We start from the raw sequence: 18263 nt of genomic DNA, 5'->3' as shown, positions 1-18263 counted from the left end.
AAAAATCTGCAAGGCTTGGCAACTCCCTACAAAACATCCTAAGAGCTGACAGTGAGTGAGCAAGCATTTTTCCTTAGTGTGTAGGGCATTCAGATCAGATCTCAATGTGCTGTAGCAAAAATAATGCCAGGGGAGTATATGATATTTCAGAAAAAGATTCTTTCTTGGCTCATGGAATAATTCTAATAAAATAGCCTTTTACAAAAGCAGAGGACAGTAACCTCAGAGATTGCTTGTTTCTTCTCATTAGAGGTAAGTAATTAAAGTACTTCATTCAGTCAATAACTTAAAAGCAAAGCAAGGTTCTTGAGTGCACATCAACATGGGCAAGCTAAATTCTAAAGCTTTTCTTTAGAATTTCTCCTTCTGGTCAAATGAAAAATACTGAAGCTTTACTTAAGAACTTCACTAAGACTGAGAAAATAAAAATAAATTTGAAGGGTGCAAACACACTGAAATATGGCAAAAATGTCACTGAAATGTTTCAGAGCTTTGAAACGCTGCCGCCTTCAAATATCAGCCAAGCCTTCAAATACTCAAATACTTTTCAATAACCTTGTCTCAAACTTTAACACTTTGTGAGAGAATAATTAGAAGAAAATGAGCCTACGTTGTCCTATTTGCTTTGTTTTTTAAAAACAAATAATACAGACACTGTACCTTCCCTTTAGTTACGGTCAGGATAGTTTTCTTTTCTTTTTTTTTTTCTCCCCACTTCTGCACACTCACTAAGTCAGCAATAAGCACCATGCCCCCAAACGTATTCATATGGGTAGATCCCACCCAGGACAGTCACAGCTAGAAGTGATCCAGCACTCACCACAGGCAACATAGCATTAAGCACAAATTCTGTACTGTAGCTGTGTAAAGATCTGATTTCACAGATGGCTTCTTTGTTGCTGCCCTGCATGAAAGAAACAGAAGCCTCTGATGTAAATTTGCTTTGGCCGCAATCATTTTTACATCTTCTCTGATTTTACAAGACCTTACCTTCTGTAATCATTCACCTGCTACGGGTGAATGGGGCACATGGATTCAGATGGGATCACTCCTGACTTGAAACAAAATCAACTCTTTCAAATTTCATCAATTCCTCAAACACTTTTCACTAATATTGTCTCAAAGTTTTTATAGTTTGTAACAGATTAATTAGATGACACACACAAAGCAGCACACAAAGTTGTAGCTGCTTTATGTTGAAGACACAAAGAAGTTTTTACAGCATTTTCCCCTGAACAAAAATATAACTGAATAGACTCATTATATACTCTATATATCTCCTCAACACGTGCACCACTCTCTTAAAGGGAAGGCAAGGGAGCACAGTGCAGCTGAAATTCATAGAGGTGCAGTCTGAATTTGAATGGGTTTTTGAACAGCCCATACTACTGTGTTGATTCAATTCTTTTTACCTCTTAAACCCTACAAACTGGAAATGGCAATCTGCAACACTAAATTGATAATATATAACTTTTAATTTCCTTCAGCCATTATGATACTGCATCAATTTGCACAGCTCTGAGAATCAGTCTATGTAAATTAATGACACATCTCCATATCTATACAATAAAGTTAGAGGGCTGTGACAACATTTAAATCTGATACTATTAGAGTCTCTTCAAAGATAATCATCAACAAGTCCACTAATGAGACTATTTTCCTTGAGGCACTATGGCAGTTCAACATCGTAACCTAAATCTATACTCTTTAAAAACTCTATTCAGAATGCAATGAAGTCCCTGAACTATATAAAGGTTATCAGTCAAATTATCCCACTGAGCAAAAAAGAGGAGGGAGACTTCCTTCAATACCAGCAGGCTAGCAGATTAAGACATACTGTTGCCTCCTTTGTTTTTTTAAACCAAAAACTGTATTATACGTGCAATGCCTATACACTACAACTCAATGGTTTTGAATAACCAAGCAACACACATTCAAACCCTTAACTTTTAAAAGATTATATTTAACTGGAGTAACAAGTTCAGAAACCTACCACGGTAATTTAATCGTCTCATAAAAATGACTCACTGTCATGTTAACTCACAAATCCAGTTGGCTTGAAGCCTGTACCATAATTAATGAAGATTTGACTGAAATAAGAACTACTGCACATGTAATTCCTTATTCTTCAGCAGATTATTTAATAGTTCAAGAAACAGAAGTATTACTTTCATTCTAAAATCATTTTATTAGAAAAATATAATCAGTTTACTGTCTTGAAACTGGTTGCACATCAGGCCTAACGGCGAGTAGGTAATCATCATTCACCCTACAGCAGCTATCTAAGCTGGCAGCTTCACAGCAACAAATTCAGTGGACAAAGAGAGACAAGTGTTCCCAAGTCCTAGTTTCATGCTTTCAGTAAGTACTAGGAGGGCATCATTGCTGCCATCTCTCCCAGATTTAATCTTTGAGTAAAGAGAATTTCAGACTCCTGGACTATGTACTTGCTGTCCTTCACGTTAAATCAAAAGCTTGTTGAAGTCAACAAAATTTGAAGTCCTCCTTTAAACCTGTATTTCTGGGGATTTTTTTTGCTTCTTAACCCACTAAAACCCCACTCAGATTACAGGGCCTTTAGTTCTTGATGCAGGCCTGATTGTCTAGAATATCAGTATTATGTAAAGCAAAATAGATTATGCTAAAATACAAAGAAGTGTGAATCACTGTAATGAAAATACGGGTGGTCATTTGTAGAAAACAATCTTGACATTACCACAAAAGACCCCAAAAGATCAGTGCTGAATTAGTGTTGTTTTACCACAAATCTGCCCTGGTACTTGTGGATTTTGCTTTTGCAGATAAGCATCCATTTATCTCCAAAGTACTACAAATGTGAAAAGAAACTAACAAATTAATTGCATATATTGCAATGCAAATATAAATGCTCTCCTCAAGAGATAGCACTGATCACTCAATATTTTGGGGATTAGGATTATTCTTTCCTCCCCACCCCCCCACAGCAATAATAAGAAAAAATCTATTGATAGTTAAAATCTGTTTACGTTTTTTTAACTTCATTTACCATTTACTTACTTGCTTCAGATAGGAATCTGAACTCCTATACCTTTTTTAGTAAATTAAGATGAGAAATAAAATACATATGGAGAGGATTAAATCCTACAGTTATTTAATGTGAGGTTCTAAGGTTTTTTTTCTAGCCTGTACCAGAAGAGTGATAAACCATCAGTTTATCCGGTAAAGAAATTTCCATCTGTGTAAACACAATTTAGTTTAGAAAAGGTTTACATCACTTCTGTTTCCTCTTAATTCTCTCACAGGCACCTCAGAGGTTACGTACATTACCCGAGTCTTATTCAGTTTTGTTAGCCACATTATAATTTAAAGTTTAACCTTCCAGAGGAGAAAACAGCTTAAAAATTTCATGTACTGTATGTAACTCTTAACTGGAAAGGAAAACATGTTTTCAAAAGACATGTTAAGAGTATTGAAATTCTAAAGCTATTATAACTTTCTAAGAACTTAACATTTAAAAAAAGAGCTTGAAATTTCACATAATATGCTATAATTTACTCAGTGAGCATCAAGGTCACTCCTAAGCAACTACCTATGAAATGTTATATTTTGAAATGTAAAGCTAAGTTTGTACTTTAAAATACAATGAAGCATTTTAAAATCCAAATCCCTTCCCTCCCTTAAAAGGAACAATTTATTTATTCCTGGAAACCAGCATGCTGCTAGATACAGACGTTTGCCAAATCTGAGTCTGGATGAATGTTTCGCAGCCAGGACATAATGCCTTGGAACGAGAAAACTCACGTAATGAACCTGACAAGAACAGCAGCACACAGGGCCCAGCCATGGGAGCCAGCACTGTGCCAAAACTCATCACATCCAGGAGAGTGCAACGCCTGTAGCTGCAGTTACAGCCCGTTCACCTGTAGCTGTTTGCTGATGGTACCGGTAATTTTCAAAATGCAGCAATATATCAGTTTTATAAAAACCTGTAGAGAGATTTAAGAGTGGCGATAAGCCTTCTCATACGCAACTGAAGCGGCAAATGGTGATGAATTTCCTGTTACATTTATGATGACATCTGAAAAACCTGCATCAACACACAAAGGTGCATGAACCATTTTTTGTGATAATTTACACTGAGCACCTAGAAAAAAAGCTTGACTTAAAAGTTCCCAGTGAAATGCATCTTTCCCAGTGCATTCAGCCATCTACGGCGGTCTGACACAGCCTCTCCCACCCGTTGCTGCACTGGCCAAGCGTAATGTCAGAGTTCCAGATAAAACGCTCACTTGCAGATGCAGTTGATTCAAATTCTTGACGAAAATATTAAAAAAAAAAAAAACACAAAACTTTATAGGTCTTCAATGTCCATAGCATATTTTTTTTTTGTGATATACTGATAGGTATTTGCTTCCCTTGGCAAAGCAGTTGTAATCACAGGTATTTCTAAAATCTTTATTGCATCCTCTGCCTCAAGCAGCTCTGCTTACTATATTCCTAAACTCTGATGTTTATCCTCTTCAAATCTTAAAGGAGACAACCTAAGATTTATTGAATCATCTTGAGAAGATCATTGCTATAATGTTTTACATGCAGCACAGGATTATTGTCTTTCAGTTCTACTCCAAGAATAGCAGCAAGTGCTGTCAGTTTTTGTGATCCATTATATTCTGCTTAAGAGTCTACTAATGCACAACTTACCGTACTACTGAATTGTCTCCTTGAGACATGGTATCTCCTTAACAAGACCCTCCTTGCCAGGAATAAAGCTTCCATGGTAATAAAATAGTAAGACTATTGCTAATTGCCTTTAGACACTTAACCTTCATTATTGTTGATGGCTCCATTGAGTTAGAGTTTCTGGAAATCACTCAGAGCATGCAATGCTTCTACCCAGGCTGATTCTGCAAGACAGGAAAGGAGCCCATTTTAGTGATTTGGGAAGAATAATCAGAAATATACAATGAGATGGAGTGAGGAAATAGAAGGAGAGAAGAACAACCAACGTTATGCAACGATATAAAGATCAGGAGTAAGCAAAATAGGAGAGAACAGAAAAATAAAAAAGGGGAAGGCAAAACTGCGTAGAAGGCAGCAGAAACAGGAGAAAACTTAGAGATAAATTTAAGAACAATTACTTCTCTTGCTCCTCCATCAACAGAGAAATACTATGTAGGGTATTTAAATCTAGATATATACACAGAGAATGGCACTTCACTCTACAGTATTGTACAATATTTTTCCCCCTAAACAGTCTTCTGAGGTCATTGCAGAATTCAGGCTCAGGTTTTTCCTTAAGGGTTACAAACTGAAAGGAACATTAATTTCCACCGACAATCACTCCTTGAACTGTGTAGATTTACAAGAAAAGTAAACTTTCTGAATTTTGTACAAATCACTTGGCAGTCCAGTTTTGGAGCGAGGAGAAGCTGTTGGCAGTTCAGAGTCTCAAAAAGGCACTTAGTAACTGTTGTTAACTTCTTCACATCTGATTATAAATGAATCTTCTGTCACCTTCTAAAGTACCGGTGTACAGAGCTTCAGAAAGGACTATATTGACAATGGCTATTGCTGCAAATGTTACTTTTACCTTTTACATTACGTTTTTCCAAATGTCATCTTAAAATCTATTAGTGTTCTTGTGAGCCTCTGGTACATTTGCATCACTTCTCACAGGTTCACACAATGACAAACTGTTAAGTATGTTGATTTTTGTGGTATTTTCCCCTTACCTTTTGCTTTTTGGAGTCTGGGAAAGCTTGATGGGAATGCATTATTCCCTGAGAAATTAAAGTCTGCACAATCTTTTCAATGAAAGACAAGATTCCCCAGTTTTATGAACAATAAACCTCTTAGTGTATTCAGGAGCATAAAACTGAGCAATTTTCCTGTTGATTTTAATGTAAATAACATGCAGTTAGAGGTATACAGAACTGACTGCAGATTCCCACATTTTTAGGCTGTTGGCATATACATGCTACTTTGTACTTGGGAAAATGAAAGTTGCATAATCCTGGGTGTCTGACGGCCAAGACGATGCAGGCAAGCGTGTCCTGGTTTATCGTTACATCTTCTGATGATAGAGTGTTCTAAAACCACAGTTTCTAAAAACCTCATGACCACTACAGAGCACCTATTACCTTTTTACATTTCACAGTTGCTACTGATGTTCAGATTAGACAAGTATTCCAGTTAAAAAAAAATTCTTTACGATTTACTTGCACAGTAATTCTCCAGTGAATTTTGGATAGTAATGATCATAAGAACTGCAAAATTCCACGTGTGGATCACAGGTGTGATTGACAGTTCCTGCAGAGAGAGAAGTCTTCTGCTCTAGTGCCAGTGCCAGAGAGCACGGGGACAGAGGGGAGTGATGTCAGACAGTAGAAGAAAGTCCTTCTGCCAGATCATGAGGTACCAACACAGTCTAACGATCTTCACTCCCAAACTGGGACTATTGCTTTCCTAATTTGATGCTTAATTCATCTATAAACTTAACTTCTGTGAAACTGTGGAAAAAATGAAGTACAAAGACTAAACGACAGTCTCGTCATATTGTCTGGTTTGCAGAAACTTATGAGAGAAGAAGGCTTGAGAACAGGATAAAATCCAAGTCTTGCTCATGGAAGGACACTCCAAACATCTAGTCCAAAACTCAGTTCTGCAGAGAGTCAGCCAATTTTTCTGTTCTTTTGGCATTTTTAGTTATTCAGCTGAGGCAAGTACTGATTCCCAACCATGACAAAAATGTGAGTGCCAACAGAGCAACATAATTTCTAAAACAGCATCCAAGCTTTTGGAAGGAAAGGAATTTCAGAGGTCTTCTGAGATGAAAAATTTCAAACGAGTTAGTTCAAGGTTTTTATATGGTGTCATGTCTAGAACTATTTGAAAACGTTAGCCTCATCTTAGCAACTAATTGTAACACAAAAATAATTTTCTAGTTAGTTTTCACATAGGTAGTCTGAAATCTTTTGAAATAACTATAATATGGTATTGTAATGGATAGTTTAGTAGCACAATGAATATAATCACAGAAGCTTAGCGTAAGTATTGATCATAAACCTAAAATATTCTGGATGATAGATTTAAACATGGTTTACATATATGTGCAGCAGGCAGTTCCTGGTAAATTATACAGCACCTGGTAAATACTGTTAAATCACTTGCACCTAAGTTAATTACAGATTCCAGCAAGCAATCAGATATGATTAAACTGCATTTTTGGAAACTACCAAATGTTTCAGGCTGAAGGAAGATAGCTTAAAATAAACCTTAAAAGGGAGCACTGATTAAGCAAGCTCTTAATTCTACTCTTTCCTCAGCTTCAGAAATACAGGGACAAATTCTTCTTTCAGAACACCATATGAAAAGGAATGGAAATTGTACAGGTAAACTTAAAGTAGAATTTTAATCTCTTGTGTAGAATTTCTTATGACTTTTTGTATGCTCAAGGAAGAAGTATCCTAGAAACAAGAAATTCAAGCTTTGAGAAACTTCTACCTGTTCTTATTGAGTTTTTGTAGTACTCAGGACAACTGTCAAAGATGCTGTGAGGTATTCAGATAACCACTTTCTTATTTAAAAACACACTGATGCTAGGGAATACTAAAATATTCTTAAGTAAAGAGACGGAAGAAACCAGCAAAGCAAGCAGCATTCTACTTACTTTAGATGAGCTAATAAGTAGGCAGGGAAAAGGAGGAGATGGGAGGTCAGGATCTCTTTGGAGTCATTTGGAAAGCTGTTTTCAATAATGCAACATGCAGTATGTTTAATTTCACCCAGAATATAAACAGTTTCATATCTTTCTCTCTGACATCTTTAATTCAGACTCATTTTCTGTTTTGATTGAAATAACCTGTTCCTCACTGACTTCCTTATCCTCCTCTTTGTCACTTGTCCTTGGAATTGTCATATTGCTTTCACTTTTTACACTGCACTAAAATATGCCCTCTTCAGACACCTCAGAGCCCTGACCTTCCTTCCACCCTCCCATTTCCTCTTCTAATCCCACTAGAGATTCCAGCTAAGCCACCAAACTTGGAAAGGGCCAGAGTTTTCATCTGTGTGAACCTTACACATCAAAACCTCTATTCTGAGCTAAATGATACAGACCTCCTCTTTTTGCAGTAAAAAGACACACTTCTGTCCCTACAGAATCAGGAAAACGACTAAATAAAGATCATAGGGCAGCAAATACTGAGTTTTAAATTTTACTAATGATAGCAAAAGATGATTTTGTATACCCTAGATAGCCAACACAGACACACTGTAATAACCACTATTGATTATAATAGCCACATTTTCCCCATTCACTATGTATCTCCACTGCATCTTGCTTAAAGACAAGTGGCACGTGCTTTAGGCTGAGAAAAATCTCCGTTCAAATGCAGAATCTATCTAATGCCATGAAGTCTTCAATTCCCTTGTTGTAATTGCTAGGAAAATAAGAAGTATATATTATACCTTCAAAAATGCTCAAATGTGTTTTATGATTAGGAGTACTGTGTACATTGTGAAAGGTGAACACTTAAATAAAATATCAGGTATCTATACTTAATAATATACTGGGAGTATTTTTTCCCATTTTCTCCTTCAACAGAATTGTTTTACCATGCCAATGCTATATCTTGAATGAGCGTTCATATATTTTAACATAAAAAGCAGAGAAATGTTAAAATACCTCTGGTCTTATAAGCCTTTCCAGCTAAAGCTCAGGCATTTGGAAAGCAGTAGCAACCAACTCATTTACTCGGCAGTATATTTTTCCACTTCTACCATGTTATTTGTTCCTCAATTTTGTATTGCTGAGTGGAGTATTTCAGATGAAGACAGAAATGATAAGGTGTGGGTGGATAGATATAATGAGCTTGTACTTGCCAGAGCGCCTGATCAGAAAAAGGGGCTTTAACTATTACACAAAATTGTCCTTCCTAGCTCTGCAAAAATTAAAGACAAGGCTTCCTCTCCACCTCCAGGCAGAATTACCCTTTGTATCAAACTAAAAAAAAAAAAAAAAAAAAAAAAAAAAAAAAAAAAAAAAGTTTTCCATGACTCATCTAGCACTAGGTAAAGGGCCTGATCTTGCCAGAGACATCCTTAGCAGCTATGAACTTTAATGTGACAAATCACATGAAAAAAGCACTACCACCACTACATTAAGCAAGATCAGCTATTTAATATAATTGATATGCTGGAGGGGGACCAAGAGGAGTTCCCAGAGGCCCCTTATTAAAATTAATCCATCAAACCGAAGGAAGAATGGGATGGCCTTCCTGCCTTAAATGGAACAAAATCCCTTTGGAATCAAATCATTTCAGTAGAAAGCACTTCTAACTTCCTGGGATATAAAAGCACATCTGAGGATCTTACTGGTTAGTTCTGTAATGGGCTGCTTGCATTAAAACTCCAATATTTAAAAACAAATTGCTAGGTGAGAAAAATTCTCAGTCCACAGGAAAATCTTGGATCCCATACCTGCTCCACAACAGGAGGTATTGAGTGTGTTCTGTGACTAACAAGTTGATTACAGCACATTTTGATAATAAATGTGTGTTAGTTTCCCTTCTCTAACATATATTTACAAGTTCTGTGTGTAATAATATATTGGTATACATGCTGATATATACGGTCAAATGGATGTATGCTAGTTCACCTCCTCTAATATATATTAGTTACACACACACATATATATAAATAAAAACAGAGGGTTTCCTACACTGGAATAAAATAGCTGACATTTGTGCCTGTGTTCCAGTGTCCATCTGTCAATGTATGAATCTCTCTTTCTTTCTCAAAGACCTTCACTCCCGTGTCATACAAGATTTGTCACCAACCTCCCTCTTTAAAACAAATTCCACCTAAAAGAGTAAACAACACAGTATTCCTAACTGTCAGACATTATTTTTGTAGCTCTTGATCCTCTCCCTCTCTGAACCATCCTTATTTAATCCATTGACTAAATGGTGACTAAGCTCTTTGGACCTAGAAAGTTGCACATTTATAAGCCTGTAAATCTTAAAAAAGGATAGGACTGATCAGAAATCAGTACAGCAATACCTCCAGCGGCAGGCATATGAACACAACCACCACCATTGCCACAGAGAAGTGAATCAACAGACCAATTCGTTCACTTCTGGGAAAAAAGTTAATGAAGATATTTCCTCTTATTGATTTGTTAAGGGGCCTCTGCTTCCTCTTTTCTTCCCAGTAACATCTCCCTGCTTTCATAAGAACTATTGCATACGTCTGCATGCGCGCATGGGTTGAAGTGTTAAGCATATACATTTCTCTCTTGTTTTGAAGCGAAAACTCACATATTCTTTTTAAAGAGCTATATACATCAAAGTATTACATGATTCAACTACACTTTCAGGTTTCTTCCAGAAATAGCGCTTGCTGCCAGCATACACCCACTGAACACCGTAGGAACCAGGCTGAGAAGGTGCCCGCTGCCCCATAAACAGGCCTGAGTGACACACAGGCCTTTCCTCGCGATAAACAACCCAGCCACAGAAAAGTTACCGTGAAGCAAGGCGTAAATTTTGGAGAACGAAGGCTTCCAAGGAAGCCTCCTACTCTGTTGATGAACCTAGTGCTACAAGTATAAGATGCCTATTACTTTACTGCAGTGGCTTTTGAGCCATTCAATCATAGCTCAACTTAAAAGATGTAGCCAAGTCAGCAGACTGACCACTGGGGTGGGGGGGGGGGGGGGGGGGGGGGACAAAACCAAATCAGATCAGCATAGTTTTAACCCTATATCCAACAGGCTATTGTTCTTAAATTATTCTTTCTTAAGAAATGCAGTTGCAACAGCTGCTTTGCTGGTATTTTTGAGCTGCAGTTGCCATTTTTAAACAAGATTTCCTTCCAGAGAAAAGGGAGCTTGGAACATTTTCCAGGTTTGCACCTGCAAACTGTGTGCGTCTGTGGAGCTGCTTCTCTAGTAGTTTTCCTGAGCTTTGAATACATGTTTTGAAACCTGAAATAACAATCTGTATCTTGTAGCTTTTTTGCAACTGGCATTCAACTCTTAGAGTAACTAGGATCTGTTCTCTTGAAAAATATATGGTCTTAAAGTCAGTGACACTTCATCTGACATAAAGCAACCCTCTGATACTCTTTCAGTCTCTCACAGGGATAGTCTACCTTTCTGCTATTATCATTAAGAAAAGTCCTTACAGTTTGATGTAATCAATGGCATGATAATGCTAACCCATAATTTGCCTTAGGCTTTTTAAAAAAGTGTTCAGTTGTGACTCTACATAATTACTATTAATGCAGAAATGGTACTCTTATTCAAAAGACGTCTGTTACTCTAGACACTAAAACCATTCAAATCAGCTGCTGTTTGAGCGAGTCTTGCATACTCTGTGCTGAATTTTCCTGAAGCACTTTCTTTCTCTTACTACTTCCTTATTTAAACACACATCTCATCTGGAATTTAGAAAGACAAAGTTACTCATACACCAATTTTTAATTATTTCATATATATCCCTAGATGTTTGATACTATATGCAAATGACAAATTAGGCTATATTAATTGAACAAAAATACATTTAAAAAACTCAATTTAAAAGCAGTGCCTAATAAATAAATGTAGCAGAAAGCTGAGGTTTAATTATATGTGCATTGTCTATTAAATTGCAAAACTCATTCAGTAATTATCTGATCTTTTTTATATTGACTCAACACCATTTATTCCATAGACAAGATCATATCAAGATCAACCCTTTAATTAAAATCATGGCAAAAGAGAATTTTAAATTTTCCTAGCATAGTACCATTTAGAAAGACTTTATCCCCATAACATAGGGCAATATTATCAGTATGGTTCTTTGCTTATGTATATACTGTTAGTCTCCTTTTAGATAACCCAGGAATGTGCTCATACAGGTATAAAGAACTATCTCCAGGTCAATGAGCGTATATGAAAGGATTGGCTGCGTCCCACAAGAGAAGGATGTGCTAACCCACAGAACTGAACTACAGAGAGCAAATTTCAGTTCCTTGATTCTGTGCAACATTGGGAAATAGCTCAATCTTAGCACAGCTTAGTTTCCTACTTCAAAAAAGAAAAGTTACAAAAATATGTCATCTCTCATCTACTGGTCTATCGATCCAGACTTTCTGGCAGATTCCTCAAAACCAATTTTTTTTTTTTAATTTGGCTACAGAAAAATCCACTACCACCAGTTACGGAGTCACAGCCATGCCACACCATCCCTTTGCACAGCAAAAGAGGAATAAGAATGCTAATTAGTATCACAAACTGATTTATTCCTGTAACATAAAAATAAATCAATCCTCTTAAACATGTAGGTGCTCCTTCTGAATTCCTCTGTATTTGTACTGCCAAAGACAAAACCAACTTTGAATTTGTGCCACAGCAGGGAATTCTGTTTATGTCTGTGTTTTCTTTTTAAAACTTCACCAAGATCCAGTGTTGTCCAACTTCGTTCTATTACTAGCCAGTTTACCCAGAATAATGTAAAATAAATCTCCTCAAAGCCAGAAAACTCCAAAACTCCATAGCAGTCTTTTTTTCCCCAATTTTCTGAATACATTTTTGAATTATCATTTATGTTCTTTTTTGCAATCCTAAGGTTTTCATGAAGTGTTTTTTTTTTTTTTTTTTTTTTTTTTTTTTTTGTTTGTTTGGCAATTAGAAAGTACTATGAAGGGGACTTCCAAATTTTGGATAGAAGAGTTCACATTTATATGATCAGACTGCCAGCTTTCAAGATTAGCATCTAGATTTATAGTTTTACTTAGCCCTAATCATTTCCTGATAAATTTCAAGCACAGACTGCAGTTTAGGACAGAAAAATCAGGTAAGTATCAAGACTAACTCCTCTGTTACACCAATAAAACTACAGCAGGGAAAATAAACCTTTTATGTTAAGTAACTGGAAAAAAAAAGGAAAGGAGCCGAAAACCGTGTCTGTGAAAACCAGAAATGGGCAAACAGAGCTATGGGTCAGCGCAACACCTATGGAAGTCATGCATGCAACCTCATGAGGAAGCAGAAACTTCCTAAGCATCACCAGGTAGATAACATCGGTAGGACAGTTTCCCAGCGCAGTCATTTTTTCCACTTATGTCCAAAGTCAAAGATGTTTTCGATCCATTTTGAATGTTATTTTCTCTGTAAATAGGTTCAGTCCACCTCTAATAATTTATGTCATAATGAAGGCTCAGCTCACAGTTACGTACGGCTGGTTTTAGTCGCCCACCAGTGTCTGGGCACGCAGGCCCCTATTCCTTCTCCTCTTCTTCACATCACAACAGAACGCCAGTGCAGGCCCCACACAGCGACGCGGCCCTTATTTTAACACTGGTGGTCAGCTACATCCTCTCTTCTGTTTAACCCTCCTGCACAGAGTCCATGAAGAGCGTTATTTTATTTGTCAGGGAAGGCAGACCCAGAGAGCTCTAGGCTTCTATCGACCTGGATATTACCTACCACAACCTGTGGCCACGCTGCTCCCTGCCTACCATTCTCAGACCTCCTTCCTAAATAGTCTTTGCCACAAACAGAAATTGATGCTTGGAAAAATAACTTTGTACATAAAATAAGCACTCAAGCTAAAATGTCCGTTAGCATAGTAGTACAATCACATGAAAACACACAGCAAAACAGTGTGCATTTTCAAACTTGAAAACTGAGTTACTTTCAAAACTGGGAAGATTTCCATGGTGAATGACAAGTACAAAAGGCAAAAATCTTGAATAGTTAGTTTAAAAAACAAAATATATCTCTTCCCTTAACATCGAAGTGAAACAAGAGATTTCTTGCTGTATCCCCCAAACGACGTACGACATCGTCATTAGCATACGACACCGCTAAACTGAAAACAAAAGTTTGACACAAATGCGGTTAGCAATTTGTCGGCACAGCCACTGCAAGAACATAAAATACGCACACGCTATACACGCTATTAGGCCTGACAGCGAGAAGTTATAAATCAATTCAACACTGAAAACGGCTGAAGGAACATGACGTCAGACAGAAAGGTCCATCAGTAAATTACAGGCTAGGTTTCAGCCACCCGCGCAGGTTTGCGCTACGCTGGCATTTGCGACGGCATGTGTGCTGACACAACGCAGCGGTCCGGGCTTTTAACCTGCCCATCTAGCCAATCTAAAGTAGTATCCCGTATATGGCTAGCTCAGCTGCTACCCACCAATATTTTAATTCTCACCAAAAAATACATCACTTCTTCCCTGCACTTAGGGATTTGCAAGGCTGCTTGAGGCATGTACCCAATATACCTAATTTCTCTCAAGAGTTGCAAGAAACTGATTTCAGGACTGCCAGACTTGGGATAATTTACTGCATATTTTCTGGGTTTACTTGGCCAATCACATAATGAGCCTGATAAGCTGTATCTTCCTATACACTTTCTGTAATGATATTACCTTTTAGTGAATTTATAATCATGCCTCACCACCTTTTCTCTCTGAAAAACAGACTTCAACACTACAATTTTTCTGGGATCTCTGTCCCAGTCCTAACCATCTCAGACTTCAAGATTTCTCTGGAAGAAAGAAATCAGTTTCATCTGTGCCCTAGGACAAAGCTGTTGTCTTTGAAAGACTTTGAGGTCTTTCTCTCCTTTTTCATATCATCATCACTTCCACTCACTCCAGTTCATCTTCTCTTCAGTCACTGGCTCCCACAAGCTGCTTTCTCACTAGCCCCCTCCTCCTGAAAAGGGGGTACCTTTTCCTCAGACACTTGCACAGCCACTCCTTGACATATTGGCTGTCTTTATTCCTTTCTCTTACTTCAATAGGCTCTTTGCCTAGCCAATCTCTGTATATGTACTTGTATTTTTCTGCCACACATACAAGTTGAATTACTGGAAAGGAATAATTTAAAATATACTAAAATAGATGAATGGCAGCTGTGCTGTATACCAGTGAACTTCTTACGGCATTCTTCAGAGCTAAAAGCTATATCAATAACTTAATATAAAAAAGAAATTCAGTAGTAAACAAACTTAAAAAAGAAGAGATACTCCTCTAAGTTTAATATGTTGATTTTAAAATGCTGGTGATTGTATAAGAATTATTCAAAGTGTTGACTTAGAGGCAAAACATGTTATTAACCTGAGAAAATTTTTCCACTGAAAAAGTAATTCAGAATCTTCAATAATTTAACAGATGTGTATGATATCAATTTTTTCTATTCCCTCACTTTTACATTAGCATGTACCCAATTGCTTCACCTCAGAAGAGAGAGGGTAGGTCTGAGATTCCAGAAATGAAAGCAATCTGATTTCAAAAGCGTGAATGTGAAAGGAGTGAAATGAATGTGAGGAAAATAAAGTGGAAAAGAGGGCCTTCTCTCCAAAATGGTGAGGAATGGCCTCCTCCTCCGAGCAGCATGCCAAGGAGATGACATGGGGTGAGTGAGAAACTGGAGGCCTCTTTTGTACTTCCAGCCTGAGCTACTGCAGAGAAGCCTTCTCCCTGGCTCTGTTCCAGGCTCCTTCAGTCAGGTGGGGGCAAGAGCACTGACAGAGCTGTGATCATCCCAAGTACCGAAATGGAGAAGAAAATGAAAAGAATTCCACAGATAACACAGAAAATTGCAATAAATAATTTCCCAAGAAGCACTAGTAACAGTCACAGTACATAAATGTTGAGCACTGAACCCATCCCCCTTCAGCTCACAAAAGACGTTTACCTAGTTAAATGTCAACAGCTGGGACTAGCTTGCTTTCTAGTTCTATGAAATACTGATGTCGATAACCGGATTCCAAGCATGGGAGAACTGAAATCTCTGCACTCCTTAATAAGCCTGACTTGTTACAGCTGACCTACTGAAGGTCCCAGAGCACTGCACTGACTCGTCTGCAGACGAGCGTACTCCAGACACCTCTGCTGTCTGTGTAACACTAATGTCTGTACCCAGTCATTTCAATGGTAAAATATACTTCTTCCTCAGAACCATCTGAAAACATATGCTTTGACCCCCCCCCCCCCCCCCCCCCCCCCCCCCAAAAAAAAGTGTGCTGTAAGATTACCCCCAAAACATGGTACATGCCACCACTCATTGTGGGGACAGGGTGGCTCACTGGCCGCTGCAAGCTGCCCACGCTGTCTGCTCTGCCTTTGCACTGTATGGTGACAGCTTGTTCACAACCAGAGCAATTTCTGCAGCAATCATTACTTCACAGGCACAGATAAACCATGTATAAGTGTTACAGATACAATAAGGTAAATGATCAGATGGGTTGCAGGACATTCAGATTTACACAGCTTAGACTGACATCTGGTTAGATGTCACTTAAACAGTTTCATGCTACAGAATAAAAAACCCCACATACTACAGTGAATATGTCATAATAAATGATGAAAGATTTACTGTCAGAGCTATAAGGAAAAAGCTGTTAGACACTTAGGCTTTATTAATTTTTGATGGCTTATATACAGCTTTCTTTTCCAATTGCAATGGGCAGATAGCCACATCCCAAATTCTACTATTGCTATTCATAGGCTTCCTGGTGGACAGAATCAGGAAACAGCCAAGAACTAAATGAGCAAAAAAAAAAAAAAAAAAAAAAAGTTACCCTTCTACTCTTCTACTGCTGGAGGGAATCCACCAATGCAGAAGGGCACTTGGGTCTTCAGGCAAGAGGAGGCACGGTGGCTGTGCAGAGCAGCACCTGCTCTGCAGAGAAATGAGCAACTGCTCCTCCAGGCTCCTGCTCAGGTGCTTGCAATAAAATGCAAAACTTTCATATGCTCAAGTAAGAATCACCGGACCACAAGGCCCCTCTAACATGTTGCAGCACTTGTAAGTAGATCCTGATTTCCATTACTAGCAATTAGGGTTGCCTTAGCCTCACCACCTAGTGAATTTGGCAGGCCTAGATTCTACGCTTGCTTTCTTCATATGAAGATTTTTGTGCAGGTTTCTGAGGAATACTAGCAAACAATGCCAGGAGAAGTTTGATTAAAGTCTGCCATAATAATCCTTTTCTGTGCTTGCTGAGGATTGGAAGAAGAAGGGAAGGGATAAATTCAGAACAGTCCGAAGGCATCCTTTCTATGCAAATCTCATTTTTCTATTATTTTAATGAATTTTAAACAAACCTGTTATCAACAGGCATATTATGTGAATTAATTCAGAGCACTAGAATGAAGTGTAAAATGTGTTCAAAAAGAAAACAGGCAGCATTATTGGCTGTCATTTGTTTCACTGAAATACTACATCCCCTCTACTGTACCATCAAAGCTCATCTTCTCATTACTTTTTGTTTGCTTTACCTCCCTATAATACATTTACATAAGAATAAAATGTCACAACTCTGTGCTAGGAATGGGACATAGATAACAGGGAGAATGCCTTTGCACTTACAAAAGAATTGAAAAAAAAGACATTTCTGTAGGAGAAGTTTACTATAGAATACATTGAAAAAATAGTAAAAAAAAAAAATCCATTTGATGAGAAGCAAGCAGTTCCTTTCACACTTGTTTGGCTCTGGGCCAGATTTTTTTTTCTCATCCATTCTGATGAAATAAAGAGCAACTCCATTTAATCAATCTTGTGTCACCTTACCCACAATCAAAATCAATGGCACAGTGCTATTCTTAACTATATTACCAAATTGCCATCCAGTTTAAGTTTCTACATCTCTTAAATGAAGACAACTTCTTCGTAAAACTTTGAGGTATGAGAATGAAGTGTGATACATTAGGTATATAGTATTTTTTTTAAATTATTTATCAGCAGTTTTCAATAATACTCTACAGGATATCCAGTCTGTAGGCAAGATATACTAAAGCATCACTTATAACTTCAGGGGTAATTTTACAAAGCAGGGTGAAAATAATGATGTCACCATTAATCAGTTAAATACTACTTTGCAAAGCGTGCTATAGAATCCTCAGATCTCAATCAGTTTCTTGGTTTGACAATATATGTAAAAGACAGTGGTATAAGAGGTCTTTACCTGATTTATGGATCAATAATAGATCATTCATTGGATAAAAAAAGTACAACCATCTGAATTATTCACATTCCTTCCTGTAGAATGGAAATTCATTCTGTAAAAGATGGGAATCAAAAATGCTACTCCATAGTGCTAGTCATAAGGATATTAACACAAATATACATTTTATTTTACGTAAGCACAAACCCATAAGAACTCCACTGCGTCAATGTATGTTAAGGCAACCTGGTATCAGAAACCTTTTAGCTTATGACAGAGTATCAAGTATCTTCAGAACTGCATAAAGCCTGGAAAAAAAATTTTTTTTCATTT

At 37.5% G+C, this 18263-nt stretch overlaps 1 protein-coding gene across 1 annotated transcript in view; it reads right to left on the bottom strand.

Annotated features, from left to right (window-relative positions):
• The window catches only part of LOC134142621 (pulmonary surfactant-associated protein A-like), a 95729-nt gene extending 77706 nt beyond the window's left edge, over window positions 1–18023 (bottom strand). The window contains exon 1 of the mRNA XM_062579932.1: window positions 17952–18023. The gene's annotated coding sequence lies outside the window, so the exon portion shown is untranslated. The remainder of the gene's footprint in view (window positions 1–17951) is intronic.
• Between the last annotated feature and the right edge of the window lie 240 nt (window positions 18024–18263).

The sequence above is a fragment of the Rhea pennata genome, chromosome 7, assembly GCF_028389875.1.
Source record: "Rhea pennata isolate bPtePen1 chromosome 7, bPtePen1.pri, whole genome shotgun sequence".
Taxonomy (NCBI): Eukaryota; Metazoa; Chordata; class Aves; order Rheiformes; family Rheidae; genus Rhea; species Rhea pennata.
Note: the sequence above shows the minus strand (reverse complement) of the source record. Positions and strands in the feature narration are given on the sequence as shown.